The 18,640-nt window shown below is 34.7% G+C and overlaps 1 protein-coding gene and 1 long non-coding RNA gene across 2 annotated transcripts in view; one reads left to right on the forward strand and one right to left on the reverse strand.

The window, feature by feature from the left end:
• Positions 1-10,596, reverse strand: part of LOC137487777 (uncharacterized) — a 38,592-nt gene extending 27,996 nt beyond the window's left edge. Inside the window, exons 1-2 of the long non-coding RNA XR_011006503.2 lie at positions 10,387-10,596; positions 2,430-2,548 (exon numbers count right to left, since the gene is read on the reverse strand). This is a non-coding gene — a long non-coding RNA (uncharacterized lncRNA). The remainder of the gene's footprint in view (positions 1-2,429; positions 2,549-10,386) is intronic.
• The window catches only part of aplp1 (amyloid beta (A4) precursor-like protein 1), a 124,787-nt gene that overhangs the window by 67,482 nt on the left and 38,665 nt on the right, over positions 1-18,640 (forward strand). The gene's annotated exons all lie outside the window — the stretch shown is intronic.

An 18,640-nucleotide genomic window follows, 5' to 3' on the forward strand; every position in this document is an offset into this window, starting at 1 on the left:
TGATTTGTGTTTGCTGGTCGATATAGTTTCCTAATACACATTTCTGGTGCTTTCCTGTGTGAATTATTAGTGAGTGTTATTACAGATGAACAAAACCGTTCATCTTAAAAGCAAAATGTTGTTAGAGCAACCAACTCCCATGGAAAGACTTGCCAGTTCAATCTAAGCTTACACCGGGATGGGTGCAGTAGGACCGGTGGGTTACACATGGGGGCTCGTCCAGGATGGGAGTGAGGTTTAAGGGGGCGAGTGTAACGGAGGCTAGCTAGCAAAGTGCTATGCAGGTAAACCTCATTCCTCTGACCTCAAAAGGTGATCTAGGGACAGAAGGTAGAGGCCATGGTCTTTAGCCTTCTTGTTAGAGCAACTAACTCCCATGCAAAGACTCACCAGTTCGATCTCAGCTCAGACCAGGATGGGAGCAGTAGCACCAGTGGGTTACAAGTGGGGGCTCGTCCGGGATGTAAGTGAGGCTTACAGGGTGAGTGTAACGGAGGCCAGCCAGCAAAGTGCAATGCAGGTAAACCTCATTTCTCTGACCACAAAAGGTGCTCTAGTGACAGACGCTAGAGGATATGGTCTTTAGCCTCCTTGTTAGTGCTACTGACTCCAATGTAACTAATCACCGGTTCGATCCAAGCACAGAAAGGGATAGGTGCAGTAGGACCGGTGGGTTACACGTGGGGGCTCGTGCTATGCAGGTAAATCTCATGGGGGCTCGTGCAAAGTGCTATGCAGGTAAACCTCACTCCTCTGACCACATGTGGTCTAGGTCCAATTATGGAAAATCTGCAAAAGCTGTATTATGCTGACTTTAAGCACTTTTTGATTTACAGTAATTAAGGTTCAAATAAACTAGTGTGCCTTAATTAGATATAAATATATCAAATTAGAAAGTAATATGTATCATGAGTGATAATTTTAATTGGTTGTAACATATAATAGAGAGAGATAGTTCACACAGAAAGTACAATATGCCATTACAGTCTAAAAATGCTGGGTTATTTCAACCAAAATTGGGTAAAATATGGAATAACCAAACAATAGGTTAAATCTGGCTGCATTAATTTAATAAAAATATTCCCTATTACACCCAAAACTGGGTTGAAATAACCCAGCATTTTTAGAGTGTATTAAAGTTAAAAGTAAAATTAGTACATTGTTTTTATAAATAACATTATACTTTACTGTTACTAATCTTTTAGTATTTACTATAGTAGTATTTACTAATACTAAATTAGTACAACATTTACCATTTAGTTTTTATTTGATTTACCTTCAGCATCATTACTCTACTCTTCAGTGTAACCTGAGCCGTTAGAAAATGATTATGCTGATTTGCAGCTCAGATCTTGTTTCTGTCACTTTTGATCAATTCTAATTCATCCTTGCTTAATTAAAAGTGCTAATTACAGTCGTGAATAGTTCTTTCTATGTCAAAGTGCAACATCTGTTCGCTCCTTCCATACTAGAAAAATTTAGCCTGTGCATACACTGTAAAAAAATGATTTCAATTTACTATATTTTTAAATTAAGTAGTTACAAACTATTAAGATGGGCTGAATTTAAACAAACAAATTACATGTAGCAATGTTAGTTTGTTTAAATTCAGCCCATATAATTGTTACCTTAAAAAATGTAGTAAATCCAATGAATCATTTATTTTCAGTGTATACGGGTTAAATGTCATCAGTTTAAAGTCAAAAGTCTTACAGAGTGCTTGAGCCAAATCAAACAGGTCTGAGTGTATCTGTGTGGGTGTGTGTCTGTCGGCGCTCTCTGTTGAACTGGCTCTGAACACACACACAAACACACACAAACGCATCCCCGCGCGCTCGCACACGCACACACACACACGCACACACACACACACACACACACACACACACACACACACACACACACACTTCTCTCTGTCCAATTACAGATTTCACTCGGCTGAAGCCAACTCTCGGCCTCTGCCCGAATGAGCTGTGGGGAACAGACGGCTTGCTCAACTCCACTTTGACGTGAAGGAAAATCAATCTCGACACAATCCTCCAAAAAAAAAAACAACACAAGCTATTTTTTTTTGAGCATCTCGAGCCGCATGAGCATGATAAAACTTTCCCTTTCTATTGATTGATGTAAAGTCAGTTTTATATTCATTCATTTTTGAACAGTGATAATATCCGGTCTGAAATGGCATGTAAATTTGACTTCAAAACAACATTAGCACCATTTAATTGACCTTGAACAGATGTTGGACTTTGATAGTCATTGGCAACTAATTAGATTTAACCAACATAGCCTCATTCTGAAAATGTACCCCAATATAAATTTCTGGAGATTGTGAATTATATAGCCAAAGGAACATATGGATGTATTTCGTCATTAAAATGGACGAAAGGGGGCGGTATTACTTTTCGAGCTAGCAGTTGACCACTTACCTCCCCATGAACGGCTTTCCCGCTGTTACCAGATTGTCAAGTAGCTCGCTATGTACATCAGAAGATTTCAGAGCGGAGTTGACTGTAAAGACAGGGTTCAAGTCCGGCGAAGAACGGTTCTAGAAAGCAGGAAAGCAAAAAAGTTAAATAAATTAATTACAAAAGTTATAATTAATAAAATAAACAAGTAGATAACAGAGTGAGAATATGGTAAAATCTGAAAACATGGTAAAAATCAGGCTGCCGTGAGGGCTTTTGTTTTTCTGGATTGCTTTAGAAAACAGTTTCAGTTGAGTTTAGGGTCAATCAGTTCTTTTTAAACACTATCGGTTAGGTTTAGGGAAGTGGGTGGGTGTGTCAGTCGGTCGGTCAGTCAGTCAACAACGGCCTCTGTTGAATTTATGAACAGCAGGCGGGAACGGCACTCGTGAGAGAAATTTGAGATCTCAAAAAATGTGTACACAGCAGCCTTTGGTGGATTCACGAAAACAAACACTGCAAAAATTTTACCTCCTAGAACATATTTGGCGCTCTCCAGAAATGTATATACAAAATCAAAATAAGCCTAGGTTGGATTTAACTATTCAGAATTTGCACTTTTCTGAAATGATATTGTTTAGGAGAAACTCCAAATATGTGAATATATAACCGACTTTGTCTCAATTTCTAATTGTACACTGAAAAAAATGACTTTTGCTGCTTGTTTAAGCTACTTATTTAAAAACAACATAATTCCTAAGGTTTTTTGGGAACAACTTGACAGTTTTATGTTCAATCCACTTAAATTTGTACATTTTAAGGTAACTTAATGGATTTTTGTTAGGACAACATGAAGGATTTGTGTGGAACCTAGCATTTTTACAGTGTATAGACACACAGAGAGGGAGTTGTAGACGAATGAGAGCAAATCCATTTGAAATGGACCGGCATTGTGAATGCAGTCACGGTCGTTTAACAGGGTTTAATCGGCGGCCGCCGAATGCTAGAGTTCAAGAGCACACACGAATCAAATGGCGTTTTTTAATACCATTACAACAGAGCTTGTGACTTGCATTATGAGTCAATATAATTTTTTTAAAGGTAACGGATAATAAAGCTTTTGAGCCAAATTGAAGTGAACTTAATGGAATGGACCGAGACGTAATCTAATTACTTTCGGGACGATTAAAATGAAACAATGACAAATCTGCATTGATGGGATTTTCTTTTGAGCTTCACACTGAATGCTACCGCAGACTGTTTTCTTTTCTGAAGGAAAGCATTTGGATTCATCTTTTGATGTTTTTTCTTTATATATTATCTTTTGCTAATTTCACTGTGTGCCTCAGAGCGAAAATTAAACACAATCTCATACCCCTGCTTCCCTTTTTATCTAATAACGTCGTGTTGTTGGTTGTTTCCGCAGGCGAATCTGCTATTAGATGTTGTTTACATGCATCATTTGCTTTACTGCAGTTGAACCTCCTCAAGCGGGAAACTTGAGGAGATAAATCACCCAAAAGTAGCAAATGTTTACTCAGCCTTGTTTTCCTCCAAACCGATATTCATATTTATTGCGTTTCTGTTCCTCATAGAACATCAAAGCTTTTGTTTATGTTCACACTAAATTGCTCTATAAGTGCTGTTCATCTGAAGGAGCATGAGCGCTGCCATCTGAACCAAACAATTGAATCAAGACGAGACTCAATCTACTTTAAACCAAACCCTGAGGTGGTTTACCTGTAACATGAATCAACACGGATGAAAGCAACATAGGCCCACTGGAAATAGTGTGTTTCAGCTTGCATTTAACTTCAAAAACATAGTAAAACATATCTTTAATGGGAGTTTGTGAGAGGGGTCTGAATGCAGACCTGAGCAGTGCAATCTGAGCTGCAATCAATGCTTTTTAAAGCCCTTACCTAACTCATCACTGAGTGATGCAATCTCAGCTTGCATCATAAAGGCTGCATCCAGATACTATTGTATTGTTTGTAGGTAAAATGAATTCTAGGCAGTCTGAAAACAACTTTATTAAAATTAGTGTTAATTTTAACACTAGTGATATTTAAAAGGATATTCTATAGACAAATAAAGTATTATTTGGATGTATTTAATTGCACATCAACAAATAGCACAATTAATAGAACATGAATCTGAAATGTAGAACAAAACATGCCCGATTTGTAAGACAAATGTACAAAGCGCCCTCTTGTGGATTTGATATCTAAAAGGTGCAATAGAATGTACACAGAGAAATGTATTTTGTGTTCCACAAAGAAAAAGTATGCTGAGGCAATACAGACAAAAAACAAGATAAGATCATAAAAAGGAGAAATTCTCAAGCATACCTGGTTTATCTTATTATATATGCCCATTAACGTTCAATACAGTTTTTATTTTCGTTAAATTCTACACACACACACACACACATTATATATATATATATATATATATATATATATATATATATATATGAACAATTCCATGCAAATGTCAACCTTGCCATGAAAAAAAAATATATTTTTCACCAAAATAGAGAAAATGTTTCTACATTTTTTGTGTAAGCAAGCAATTTTCAGTACTTTAAAAATACTCAAAAATGCATCTGTCACTGTTTCAAACTATTATATTTGATTAACCAAAGTCACACAAGTACAAATTTCACATCCTTCACATCCATAACGGAAAAGTGTCACATCCATAGCAAAGCTTTTCTTTCATGAATGCAAAAATGTCAAATAAAATCAAATCAATCATTTTTGTTCTATAGAGAGCAACTTCTATCCTTTTGATTATTATTGTTTCTTTTGGGTTGTGCAGTGTAATTCACAGAATTTCTACAAAGTGTGTTGTATACTGTAAACTTGCAGACTTTGACACATCCATAACGTAGGTTTATTTCCCTCATTTAAAATATTAAAAATATTTACAGATTGATATTTTTCTGATCCTTTAACTCTGTGCTTAGTTGTTTTGTAAAATATAAACAGATGTTTCAATATAATGTTAACAACTCTCTATGTGAATTTATGTTTTGAGTTTTTACTGCTAATGTCACATCCATAATGCTGGAATTGCTCATATATATATATATATATATATATATATATATATATATATATATATATATATATATATATATATATATATATATATATATATATATATATATATATATATATATATATAATGTACACAGTGCCCTCTAGTGGATTTTTCATCTAATAAGTAGAATAAATTGTACCCCAAGAAATGTATTTTGTGATCCTCCGAAAAAAAAAAGCTGAGGCAATACAGACAAAAAACAGGAAACAATGTCTGAAGATGAGACCATAAAATGAGAGAATTCTCAAGCATACCTGGTTTATCTTATCATATTTGCACATTACAGTTCAATAAGTATTCAATTCAAAAGTGTAATTTTATTTAATTTTTATTCCATATATATATGTGTGTATATATATATATATATATATATGATATTTACAGGGACATTTTATTGGCAAATTAAGGATCATTTGTTTGCATTTGTCTACACAACACTAAATAAATATCACAAAACAAGAAGGACAACAAAACATGCCTGATTTGCAAAAAGTACACTGTACCCTCTTGTCGATTTGTCATATAAAAGGTGCAATAAAATGTTCCCAGAGAAATCCATTTTGTGTTTGGCCAAAAAAAAGTATTCTGAGGCAATACAGACCAAAAACACGAAACAATGTCTTAAGATGAGACCATAAAATGAGAGAATTCTCAAGCATACCGGGTTTATTCCATTTTATTTGCGCATTATAGTTCAATACAGTGTTTTGATTTTTTTATTTTTCTCTATTTATATGAAATTAACAGGGTCATTTTATTGGTAAATTAAGGATTATTTGTTTGCATTTGTCTGCACAACACCAAATAAATATCACAAAACAAGGACAACAAAACATGCCAGATTCGTAAAATGCACACAGCGCGCTCTTGTGGATTTGTCATCTAAAAGGTGCAATAAAATGTACACAGAGAAATATATTTTGTGTTCCTAAAAAAGTACGCTAAAACAATACAGACAAATTATAAAAAGAACAAAATTCTCAAGCATACCTGGTGTATCTTAGCATATTTGCTGCTATACATTACAGTTCAATACAGAGTGTTTTATTTTTTATTTTTCCATATACATGATATTTACAGGGACATATGATTGGCAAAATAAGGATTATTTGTTAGCATTGGTCTGCACAACACCAAATAAACACAATTCCTATTTATTAACACATTTAAACATTAGCATTGTGTTCTCTAAAAATGCATACAAGCCTATGAAAGCATGGCAAAAATGCACTACATGATAACATTTGTATTTTAAACTTGAAAGAAACATCGTTGGTTGATTAAATATAGCAAAAATGACATGTTAGCTGTATATATATATAAAACTATAAATAATAAATTCAGAGAAAACAAGTATTTTCAAGCGGTCTCTTTTTTTCTATAGCTTTAAATGATGACAGACTTTTTACTGCAGCTGAACTATCCCTTCAAGCAAAAGCCTTTCACTTCAAATTGGCGAGTGCTTCAAGACTGATGACATCTGTCATCAACAAGCAAGATAAAAGGCTGCGTCTTAAATACCTTGTAGTGAATGAGAGCATGCGTTCATCTCTGCCATGCCCAATACAATACACTTACAGGCAGTTCTTTTACCTGAGAGAAAGGGAGAGTCACTGCTTACTGCTTGCCTAGTGCTTTTTTTCTACTTTGGATGGAAGCCGTCAACCATTATATTAACTCGGCTCAGGTTATAGCAGACAGCCAGAATTAATCGCATGATGCACATCATGGAGTCATGCGTGTCTGCTCTTCCCAGAATGATCTGCCTAAAGGGGCCGTTCACATAGATGATAACTTGAAATAATAAAGGTGGCGATGCAGTGGTGCAGTAGGTAGTGCTGTCGCCTCACAGCTAGAAGGTCGCTGGTTCAAGACTCGGCTGGGTGTATTGGCATTTCTGTGTGGAGTTTGCATGTTCTCCCTGCGTTTGCGTGGGTTTCCTCCGGGTGCTTCGGTTTACCCAACAGTCCAAAGACTTGCTGTACAGGTGAACTGGGTAGGCTAAATTGTCCATATGTGGGTGTGAATGAGTGTGTGTGTGGGTGTTTCCCAGAGATGGGTTGCGGCTGGAAGGGCATCCGCTGCGTAAAAACATGTCGGATATGTTGGTGGTTCATTCCGCTGTGGCGACCCTGGATTAATAAAGGGACTAAACCGAAAAGAAAAGAATGAATGAATAACAATAAAGGTATCATTTTAAAATTGTTCTGAAAAATAATTAAACAATAGCAGAGTTTAGAATACAGCTGTAATTGTTATGATGTGAAGAAATAATATCTTCGGATTTGCTTTCAGAATGATTTTTAGCTGACAAACAATAGCTGGGTTTCGTGAAAGAGCATAGAATCACCAAGAGGCAACATTCTAGTGCGATTTGAGAAACAGCCACTAGATGCCGCTAGTAGCCCCTTTCACACAGTGATAACGGTAAATATCTGGAACGACTTTACCGGTAAATTCAAAAAAGCGCTGTTCACACAGGCGAGGACGTTACGGAATTTTTCCGGAAAAGAGCATTCACACATCCATTCCAAGATACTGGTAAATTCTGACATCATTCACCACAAACGGCTGCGCTTGTATTTGTAAACATTTGACTACATTACAAACTCTGTGAATGATCAGTATTGTGAACAACTTCGATGAAAACATATGGAGGATCACTTTCGCATGTCGAGATGTGTGCTGGCGTTCATGACTGTTTCACGGGCAAACGCAAAGCTTAAAGGTAAACAAACAGCGGCTTATCATAAGCATCTTATCGATGATTATTTACACAGTTGGCATTAAGAAGAACATATAAACGTTATCTGACTAACTTCTAGCAGCTAAATGCGTCTGGGAAAATTTTCAAAGGCTTTTATTCTCATAAACCGCGCGGACGTGAATGCGTCTGACTGTTCGGATTGGTTAAAGCAGATGTCTCACGTCAGCACGTTCTAGACGTGTACTTGCTCTTTCCGGCAATCTTCCTTTTGCGTTCACACAGCGCAGCATTCCGGCAAATTACCGGTAATGTTACAACTTCTGTTTCCGGAAAATAGCCAGAATGAATTTACTGGTATTTTCAAAAAGGACCTGTTCACACATACAACCTTTCCGGAAAATTGCCGGTAATTTTCCGGAAAGGTCTGTATGTGTAAAAGGGGCTAGTGTCACGCTGCGGCCATTTTGGAATGAAAATCCCAATAGAACAACAGCATTTTATAAGTCTGTAAAATAAACTATTAAAAGTGCTGATGATTGTGATTGTAAGTGTTTTATTGTTGTCTTTCAGGTTGTATCTCAGCTTTAATGCACCTTTTAAAGAAATAAATGAAAACAGTTGCTTGCCATCGCAACAGCAATAAGATCCAATGGATGGCCGATCGCTTTCATTCCAAGATGGCGGAATCGTGAGGCTGTTGCAATAGAACGTTCTATCGAAAATGCATAAAGATTTGCATCATGTGAAGATGAAAACCCAGCTAATGACAAACACTGAAAGCCAATCAGTATGTGAAGACGACATTGAGGAGAAGTTTACCGTTTGATGCTATACTCTTTATTTAAAGATGCTATACTAAAGGAATTACTTACCACAGATCGTTGAATTATTCACATTTGCTCAGCATTACTATTATTATTATCAACTATTTTGCTATTACTACAATGTCCACACCTAAAGACATCGTCCATATGTTGTATTTTTTGATGTAGTAATATAACACTAGCACCGTAATGTAGTCAAGACCTGCCTGGAACTACGTTTGCTGTGTGTTCATCTGAAAACAATTCCACACTTTAAGATCATCATCAGTTTATTAGAGTCAAGTTAGGGCTGGGTGATATGGAAGAAATGCAATCTCAATAATTATTTTCCATACTGAACAACAATGATATATATTTGGTTATAAGTTGTTAATACTTCTAGATTTAAAAGAGTCCCCCAACAAGTGTCCAATAAATGGCATAACATTTTCGGCCGATAAATTTTCAGTCGCCAAAAATTCGGTACATCTCTAAAATCAACGCAAGGGGAATTACCAATCTACGCCACACATGACGTCTCACGGGTTCAATTACGCATAGCGGTTGCAATAGCAAACATGTCGTGTTGTGCGGTAGTATGCCAAATTCAAAAGTCCAAAAAAAGAAAACTTGAATTTTACCGTATACCATCTTCGGCTAACAGCCCTCAGAAGAGCTAAATGTTCTCTGCAGTTTTCATGTTATATAAGGTTGGTTACTCGTTTTTGATTGCAACAATGATTTCAGCAATAACAGTTAAATATGGTTGATTAAACTGCGGAAACTGAATGCTTAGAATGAAATGTAAAAATGTATGTTCACATACCTTGCCATACAGGTGCAGTTCACTGTCAGAATGCAGTTGTTTTGCTTGTTGATGATTACCCAGGCCTTGTACAGTTCAGTCTTCTTTCTTTGTTTTTGGCTAGGCAGAACCTCGGTTTTTAGCACTACATAGTTTTGTTATTATGCTGAAAGCATCGGATGTCATTCCCTCTCTGTAAATGCTAGCGCTCCCAGTTTTTTTCTGCAACCTGGATGTGCGCGCATCCTGAATGTTTACAAACCGGTAATTCGCCTATTAGATTCCTATTGTTGCATGTTTCTGCTGTGTGACTTTTAGATCAATACAGAGTAAAAAAGTCCAGAGCATATCATAGTTATTGACATCAATTTTAAAGTGATTAGATATAACATTGTTTATCCGCCCAGCCCTAAAAACAGTATTCAGCAGCTTTGTAGTTTAAATATAATCAATAAACCCAAAAACAATTGGTTATATCTCCAAATTGAATGATTAGAAGTACATGTAAGCTATGCAAGCCATGCTAGCAAATTGTAGCATAAAACATAAACATACCTCAGGTGTCCGGTGCTAGTTTCGACATTTGTGTTGCCTCCTTTAAAGTTGCAGGGGATAAAACTGATTAAATGTTGTTATATTCCACTGATTGCGATGGTTAAATTTGCTGTTTGATCAAATAGTTCGCGTGAGCTAGATTGACTGCTTTGAAACTCTAGAAATGTAGCACACTGAGGACATCTACTGTTAGAAACCGGTAAATACAGCAGTCGCAGAAACTAAAACCCAAGATTTTTATCATTCTAAACAGTTACAGCTTCTCCCTACCCTTCTCATGTTTGAAGGATTTCATCAAACACATCATCATCTATTTTTTGTTTCACAAAACCAAAAGCATCTGCCATTTTTATACATATATTTAGATTTACTTTGAAGCTGCAGTGCACAGGCTCAAAATAAACATTGTTATAATGCAAATATTGTTATCATCATATTAATATATATACCGTTATTATTCTTGGTGTGAACAAGCTTCAAAAGACATGAAGCTTCCACTGTTTGTGCGTGTGTTTTAGCTCCTGATGCACTGATATTGATTTGAGCAGCAGGCTTGTACAGCAGCTCTGGATATTGATCTAGCCTGTGTGTGTTTCTGAGTGTGTGTTTGTGACATGTGTGTAGATGGAAACTAAGAGCTGGAGAGCGTTCAGCCAGGTTATCTTCTCAAATGTCCGGAAGTCTCCCATGTGGCTTTGACCTTCCTCCAGTTAAAAAAAAAAAAAATCATCCATTATCTGAGTTCCAGGAGATAGAGGAGGTGCTGGTCCTGTACGCTAGCATGTTTATCCTGGTTTAAAACACATCAGTGGTCTTAAAAACATCAAATATCTACTTGAGTCACACTAATAAATCCTAATACCTTCAGTTATGTTATGTTACTATTGGTTGATCCCTGCACTACTATTAATTAGTTTATATATTAATAATATTGATAAAAATGTTCAGAATTAAAAATAGTTAATACAGTTTTTGAAAATAGTAAACAGTTTTTATTGTTACCTGGGTTGCTGTGATCCAGTTTTAATTGCGTTTGTTTAATTTTTATGTAATGTAATCATACAGACCATGGCAGCAAGGTGGCTCAGTGGTTAGCACTGTCGCCTTACTGCAAGAAGTTTGCTGGTTCAAGTCCCGGCTGGGTCAGTTGGCATTTCTGTGTGGAGTTTGCATGTTCTCCTTGTGTTCGTGTGGGTTTCCTCTGTGTACATGCCTTAGAGGTGAATTGAATAAACTAAATCGCCTGTAGTGTATGAGTATGTGTTTGTATGTGAGAGCGTATGGGTGTTTCCCTTTACTGGGTTGCAGCTGGACGAGCATCCGCTGTGTAAAACATATGGTGGATAAGTTGGCGGTTCTTCCGCTGTGGCGATCCCTGATGAATAAAGGGACTAAGGCGAAGGAAAATGAATGATTGAATCATATAGATCACACCAGATATGCACAGTTCTACATTTTTATGTATTCATTTTGTTTTTTGTCATGTTATTGATCGTTTTGAGGCCATGGAGGAATAAAAGGATTTTTTTTAAGCATATGAATATTTATAGACATACAGTAACATTAGAATCTTTAATAGTTTATATACTATCAAGATGTATTTTATTTATAAACTAATAGCCAGAATGGGGTTCCAAAAAGTCATAAATCCTTATCCATATGGACTAAAGATACAAGGTATGTTCCAAACTTCTGAAAAATGTAAAAGTATGTTTTTTACAGTTCTTGAGGATCCTATAAATGAGACCAAATTATAATATTAAAAATGTAACGTATGGCTGCTGAAACATCTCAAGAATGATCAGATGATCAGTAGAAACAGAATGTACCTTAATTTAGAGCTTCATGGCAAAGGCTGTAAATACTTATGTAAATGTGATTTTCTAGTTTTTTTTTTGTTTTTAATTATTTTGCAACAATTTAAAAAAAAATTGACATTGTCATTATGGGGAATTGTGTGTAGAATTTTAAGGAAATAAATGCATTTTGGAATAAGGGTGTACCATAAAAAATGTGGAAAATGTGAAGCGCTATGAATACTTTCGGGACGCACTGTATGTATTACAATGGACATCAGGTCAGAACAGTTGTACTTCCTGAACATTATACAAGCGTAAAATACAACAAATATGGTTGATTGTTGGTATAATCACAAACATTAAGATTGTAACATTTGTACTTTAATTTTGAGGTTATTGTTGTGTAAATTGCACCTTGTTTACAACTAATTATATATAACATCCTCATCTTCCTCATCACTCCACATAATGTCCACATCTGAGCTATTTCCATTTACTACATGCTCATTTACTACATGCTCTGTATATTCTGCATATGCAATTGTTTCAGCAATGCATTAGTATATTGATATAGTTGTTTATATATATACATATATATATATATATATATATATATATATATATATATATATATATATATATATATATATATATATATATATATATATATATATATATATATATATATATAAAGTTCAATCAGCATTACTGGAGATTTACAGCACTTTCAGTAACGGATCCTGATCCTAACCTTGCAATGTTACAAAAGATTTTAAGCTTTAATTAGTTAGTGCAATCCCTCTTTTTTACATACAATCTATGAAATATTGGCAAACATATCAATCCATCTGAATAAAAACATTTTAAATGTGGTTTATGTGGTTTATCTCTGGAGTGAAGTTCAGTGTAGGTTTTTTTTTTCAAATTACAATATGCCGAGCCTTACCGCCATATAACTGGATGATAATTGTCCACTTTCAGACTGCAGGCTTTAAATTAGATGAAACGCTCAGCAACCACACAAAAAACATGGGCTGACGTGATATCCATTATATTTCAACTTAGGGTAAGAAGTAGGGTTGTCGCAATACCATTAATTTATCCTACCATACTATACCAGCTGAAGTATCACGATACCAAGTATACTGAAAAAAATTATTCGTATATGATTCCTTGGATTTACTCAATTTTTTTTTACGTCAAGTGGTTGTAAACAATTTATTTGTGTTGAATTTAAACAAATTAAGTTGAACATTATTAAACTTAATTTGTTTGTTTAAATTCAACACAAATAAATTGTTCGCAACAGTTCAGCATGCAACACTTTTTTGGTATTGCGTTACTGTAATTTATAACTCCAAATATAAAGAATTTTTTTTAGAAATACTATATTTTACATGTTATAATAGGTCTTGAATTTAATTCATAATCCTTTATTATAAAAAAAAATTTTATTTGCACGTCACTTCAACTAAATGTATTAGTTTTGCTTATTTTGTAGATAACTGACCAACAAAAAATACATTAAAATTAAGATACAAACTATAACAAATGAATGAAATTAGTTACAAAAAATGCATTTTTTCCAACAAAATAGGCTCTATGAAGTGGTCAAGAATTGTTTCAATATTTCCTGCTGCTATTTTGGGTTTTCAATCTATTGTTTTTTTTTTCAGTCTTATCAGGTAACAATTCAAAGTAATTGCAAATTTCACTTTGTGAGTTGTTATTTTTAAGATATTGTCATGGTTGTTGTAGCTACTAAATCATATTGACAGGAACAGAAATGACGATACTACCGTTTAGAAACTACAGCCAGTATTTTGAAGCCATAGTATCGGGATACTACCATGGTACCAGTAAACCATGCAACCCTGGTCAGAAGGGTTTAAACTGCACATTAAAAACACAGAAATTCTGTACTTAAAACTGGTATTATACTGTTGCATTATACTGCCACTGCCAGTGTTGGATATATTATTAATTAGTATAATTTGAATACTTCCTATATCATACACATATTGATCATTTAAAAAAGCTTCACTGTGATATTTATCCACCAGGATCTATGCTGAAAACCTGAAAGCAGTCTAAAAAGCCTTTTTTTTCAGCGTACGCATTCAGTAGCGTGAGTTTTTTCTTAGAGCAGATGTTCACTAGAGGACAGTTTTTCATGACTAATGGACGGTTGAATTTCAGCAGTGACTAAGCGAAGGTCACGCCACCACGTTTCTGCCGGTGTGACTGCAAACACTGCAGCACCAGCACAAACCCATTCATCAAGCCTTCAAGCTGATGAGAGATTTATTTTTTTCATCATTTTTAATCCAACAGTCTCTTAATACCATTTGCCTCCTATTCTGGAGCTCTGTTTCTCTCTCTCTCCCTGCGGGTCTTTGTATGTTTATTGTATATTTACTGCTTCGATTTATATATTTATTTCCTCATAAATTTTAATTAGGACTTCAAACGTTTCGGCATTGGCCAGCAGAGGCAGGCTTTTCCTTTGATCACATTCACATTTCGTCTTTCTCTCAGTTTTTTATTTATTCCGTCTTCTTCCCTGTGGGCATCACTGCTGTAATTGAGTGCTGCGTGTCTGTCATTCGTTTTGTTGTTGAAGATTAAAGTGCGCTGGGTTGCCAGGCTTTGCCAGAGTTGCCAGATTGGAGCCCTCGCTAGGGAAGCCATTGAAATGTGCAAGCTTTGGAGTGTAAAAGCAGGGGGGGGGGGGGGGGTGGAAGCTACGACAGGCTTGTGAAAGATGTTTTTTGTTTTTTTTCTTTGATTGCGCCTTTCCACCCACCCAGTAAGAAGTGGTTCGTCCTCCTCCTACAGGCTCTCTCAGGACTGACGCACACGAGGCTGCTGTTAAAGTCACGATACTGAGTGTGTGCCGTGCGCTATTAGTCATTACAGTTCACTTTCAATCACAAGCTGATCAAAATGACTGGTTCTGTGATGAAGCTGATTCTTTTATACAGTAAAGTCAAGCATAAATTCGTCTTCAACTGTATGTGAAGAGTCTGTAAACGTCCTGCTGACCTTCAGGGTTTTGGTTTCAATCAGTTTTTCAGTTATAATTTATATTATACACACAAAATCCACATTTTAAATAAAGAGTTTGCAATTTTAAATGTAAATATATCTATTTTTTGTGTCACATTTCTGATTTTTTGTTTCACATTTATTATTTTTGCTTTTATCTGTTTAATAATGGCATGTTGTCCTTGAAAGCAAATAAATATGTAGAAATAAGAGGATATACTGTCAAAAATATATTTAAACAGTGGCACAGTGGTTAGCAGATCAATAAACTCACTACAGTCTGAATAATATTGCAGCTGTTGGGCAACATACTTCTGAGGCTTTTTTAGGCGAGAATGCAGTTGTTAAGATTGCAACTGTGCAGTTTATTTATAAGGATAGTGCCTATTTTAAATATTTATAAATTCGGAGATACAGCCTGTGGGCATCCATCAGCCTTTCATGATGAGTGGTTGATGTTCCGCCACAAAATGGTGACAGAGATCGCATAATAAGCCCTTAAAGGAGAAAAACTCTGCGTAATTTCAAACTACAGCAGATCAAATCATTATTAAACTGGTAAGTGACTTTCTAAGTCGATCTCTCTCTTCTGTATGTTATAGTGCTGTATTTATGCCATGGTCTGGTAGTGTTTTGGCTTTCTCGTGGTCACTTATTGTGATACTGTATCCCGATTGCAAAGGAGAAATACTGGGGAATCTCTGTAGACTGATGGCTTTACATGCCGTTCTGCCTTATAATCTTAAAATGTGAGCAAAATGACCTGTTTTGTCATCACTTTAGACATTTCGCAGGGGAATCATTCAAATACTAGCTCTAAAGTGATAATGGTGATTAGCAAGGGTTTTTGCTGTTCTGACATTCAGCTGCAGATGTGAATGAATGGCAGATGAAATTGTTTCCTCATAGAAAAAGATTTTTGGACTCTCCGTGTCTGATTTTCTTTTTTATACATACTATTATGCCGTCGAACTGTTGTATAAATGCAATATCACACTCGTAGCAGTGTGATATGGCTGTATATCTTCACTTGTGGGACTCTACGGCTGCTTATGTAATATCGCACTCATATATATATATATATATATATATATATATATATATATATATAGTTTTTGAATATTTAATATTTATTTTACATATAGTATAATTATAGTATAATTGATATATAAACTTTCATTTAATTTGATGCTTTAATGTAATACAGTTGAAGTCAGAATTATTAGCCACCTTTTGAAATTTTTTTCTTTTTTAAATATTTCCCAAATGATGTTAAATAGAGCAAGGACATTTTCACAGTATGTCTGATAATATTTTTTCTTCTGGAGAAAGTCTTATTTGATTTATTTTGGCTAGAATAAAGGCAGTTTTTCTTATTTTTAAAAAAACATTTTAAGGTCACAACAATATTAGCCCTTTTAAGCAATTTTATTTTTGATAGTCTATAGAACAAACCATCATTATACTATAACTTGCCTAATTACCCTAAACTGCCTAGCTAGCCTAATTATCCTAGTTAAGTCTTTAAATGTCACTTTAAGCTGTATAAAAGTGTCTTGAAAAAATGTCTTGTAGAATATGAATTACTGTCATCATGGCAAAGATAAAATAAATCAGTTGTTAAAAATGAGTTATTAAAACTATTATGCTTAGAAATGTGTTGAGAAAATCTTTCTGTTACAAAGAAATTGGGGGAAAAAAAATAAACAGGGGACTAATAATTCTAACTTTAACTGTATGTATGTGTATGTACAGTTGAAGTCAGAAATATTAGCCCCCTTTTGATTTTATTTTATGTTTTAAAATATTTCCCAAATGATTTTTATCAGAGCAAGGAAATTTTCACAGTATGTCTGATAATATTTTTTCTTCTGGAGAAAGTCTTATTTGTTTTATTTTGGCTAGAATAAAAGCTGTTATTAATTTTTTAAAAACCATTTTTAGGACAAAAATATTAGCCCCTTTAGGCAAATTTTTTTTCCGATAATCTACAGAACAAACCATCGTTATACAATAACTAGCCTAATTACCCTAACCTGCCCAGTTAACCTAATTAACCTAGTTAAGCCTTTAAATGTCACTTTAAGCTGAATACTAGTGTCTTGAAAAATATCTAGTCAAATATTATTTACTGTCATCATGTCAAAGATAAAATAAATCAGTTATTAGAAATAAATTTTTAAAACTATTATGCTTAGAAATGTGCTAAAACAATCTTCTCTCCATTAAACAGAAATTGGTGAAAAAAATAAACAGACGCGCTAATAATTCAGGGGGGCTAATAATTCTGACTTCAACTGTATATATATATATATATATATATATATATATATATATATATATATATATATATATATATATATATATATATAGAGAGAGAGAGAGAGAGAGAGAGAGAGAGAGAGAGAGAGAGAGAGAGAGAGAGAGTATACAATATAGAGAATATTTAAATATTCGTCTTTTTTTCTCATAAATTATTATGATACCATTATGATATTGTGCAGGTGCTATTGCTCGATCTGACACTTTCAAACAATCACTCATTTAAATTGCTGCATCTCCTAAATTCAGATATAAATTTGACTCTGATTTATCAGATTAGACTTAATCCAGGATAATTCACTCCAATGCAGACAAACCCCAGATTAATGGGAACAGCTAAAGTCATTTTCTCTTCTGAAACAGCACCGTCACTGACAATTATTATATGTTGATTTTGATCTATTGTTTAAAATCCATTGTTTATTTCATACAATTTTTAAAAGAGCATTTTAGAGCATTATATGGTCACCACATATACTGTAGCTTCATATAACAATATTTTTGGGTTTAATTTCAGAGCTCATTAGATTTGGGATTATTGCACTGCATTAAATATTAAGAGGCTTTTGGATTAAATAGTCTACTACTGTACATACATATAAACATATATGCATGTACAGTATAATTATCCTTTGATTTTGCATAAAACAAATGATATGCATATAATACCCAGCACATAGGAAAATGTGATTTTCCTGCGTTTCCAGAAGTGATTATTGATAAGCAGATGAAGCTCAGTCTTTCTCCTGATTAAAGCTTCTCCTCATGTTGATGTACTCAAATGAGCTTCTGGTCAATGAGCTTGTATTAACATCTGACTCCAGCACGGGTTACTGTTGAGCGTCCCCGGGGCCCTTCCTTCAGGAGCTCTGAACACAGCAAACGTCAATACTACATCCTTCAGCACAGACAACAAACTGAGACAACACTAGAATGAGTTTCAGGCACTGAGACTGTTTTCAAGGGTTTGCTTTCGATTGCACAGCCAACTTGAATACTGTACTATGATATTGCTTTAATGGTTTATGCGCAATATAAATTTGTGTTAAGTATGGACAAACCTGTCAGGTTAAAAATATCATTTA

Source organism: Danio rerio, chromosome 15, assembly GCF_049306965.1.
Source record: "Danio rerio strain Tuebingen ecotype United States chromosome 15, GRCz12tu, whole genome shotgun sequence".
NCBI lineage: Eukaryota > Metazoa > Chordata > Actinopteri > Cypriniformes > Danionidae > Danio > Danio rerio.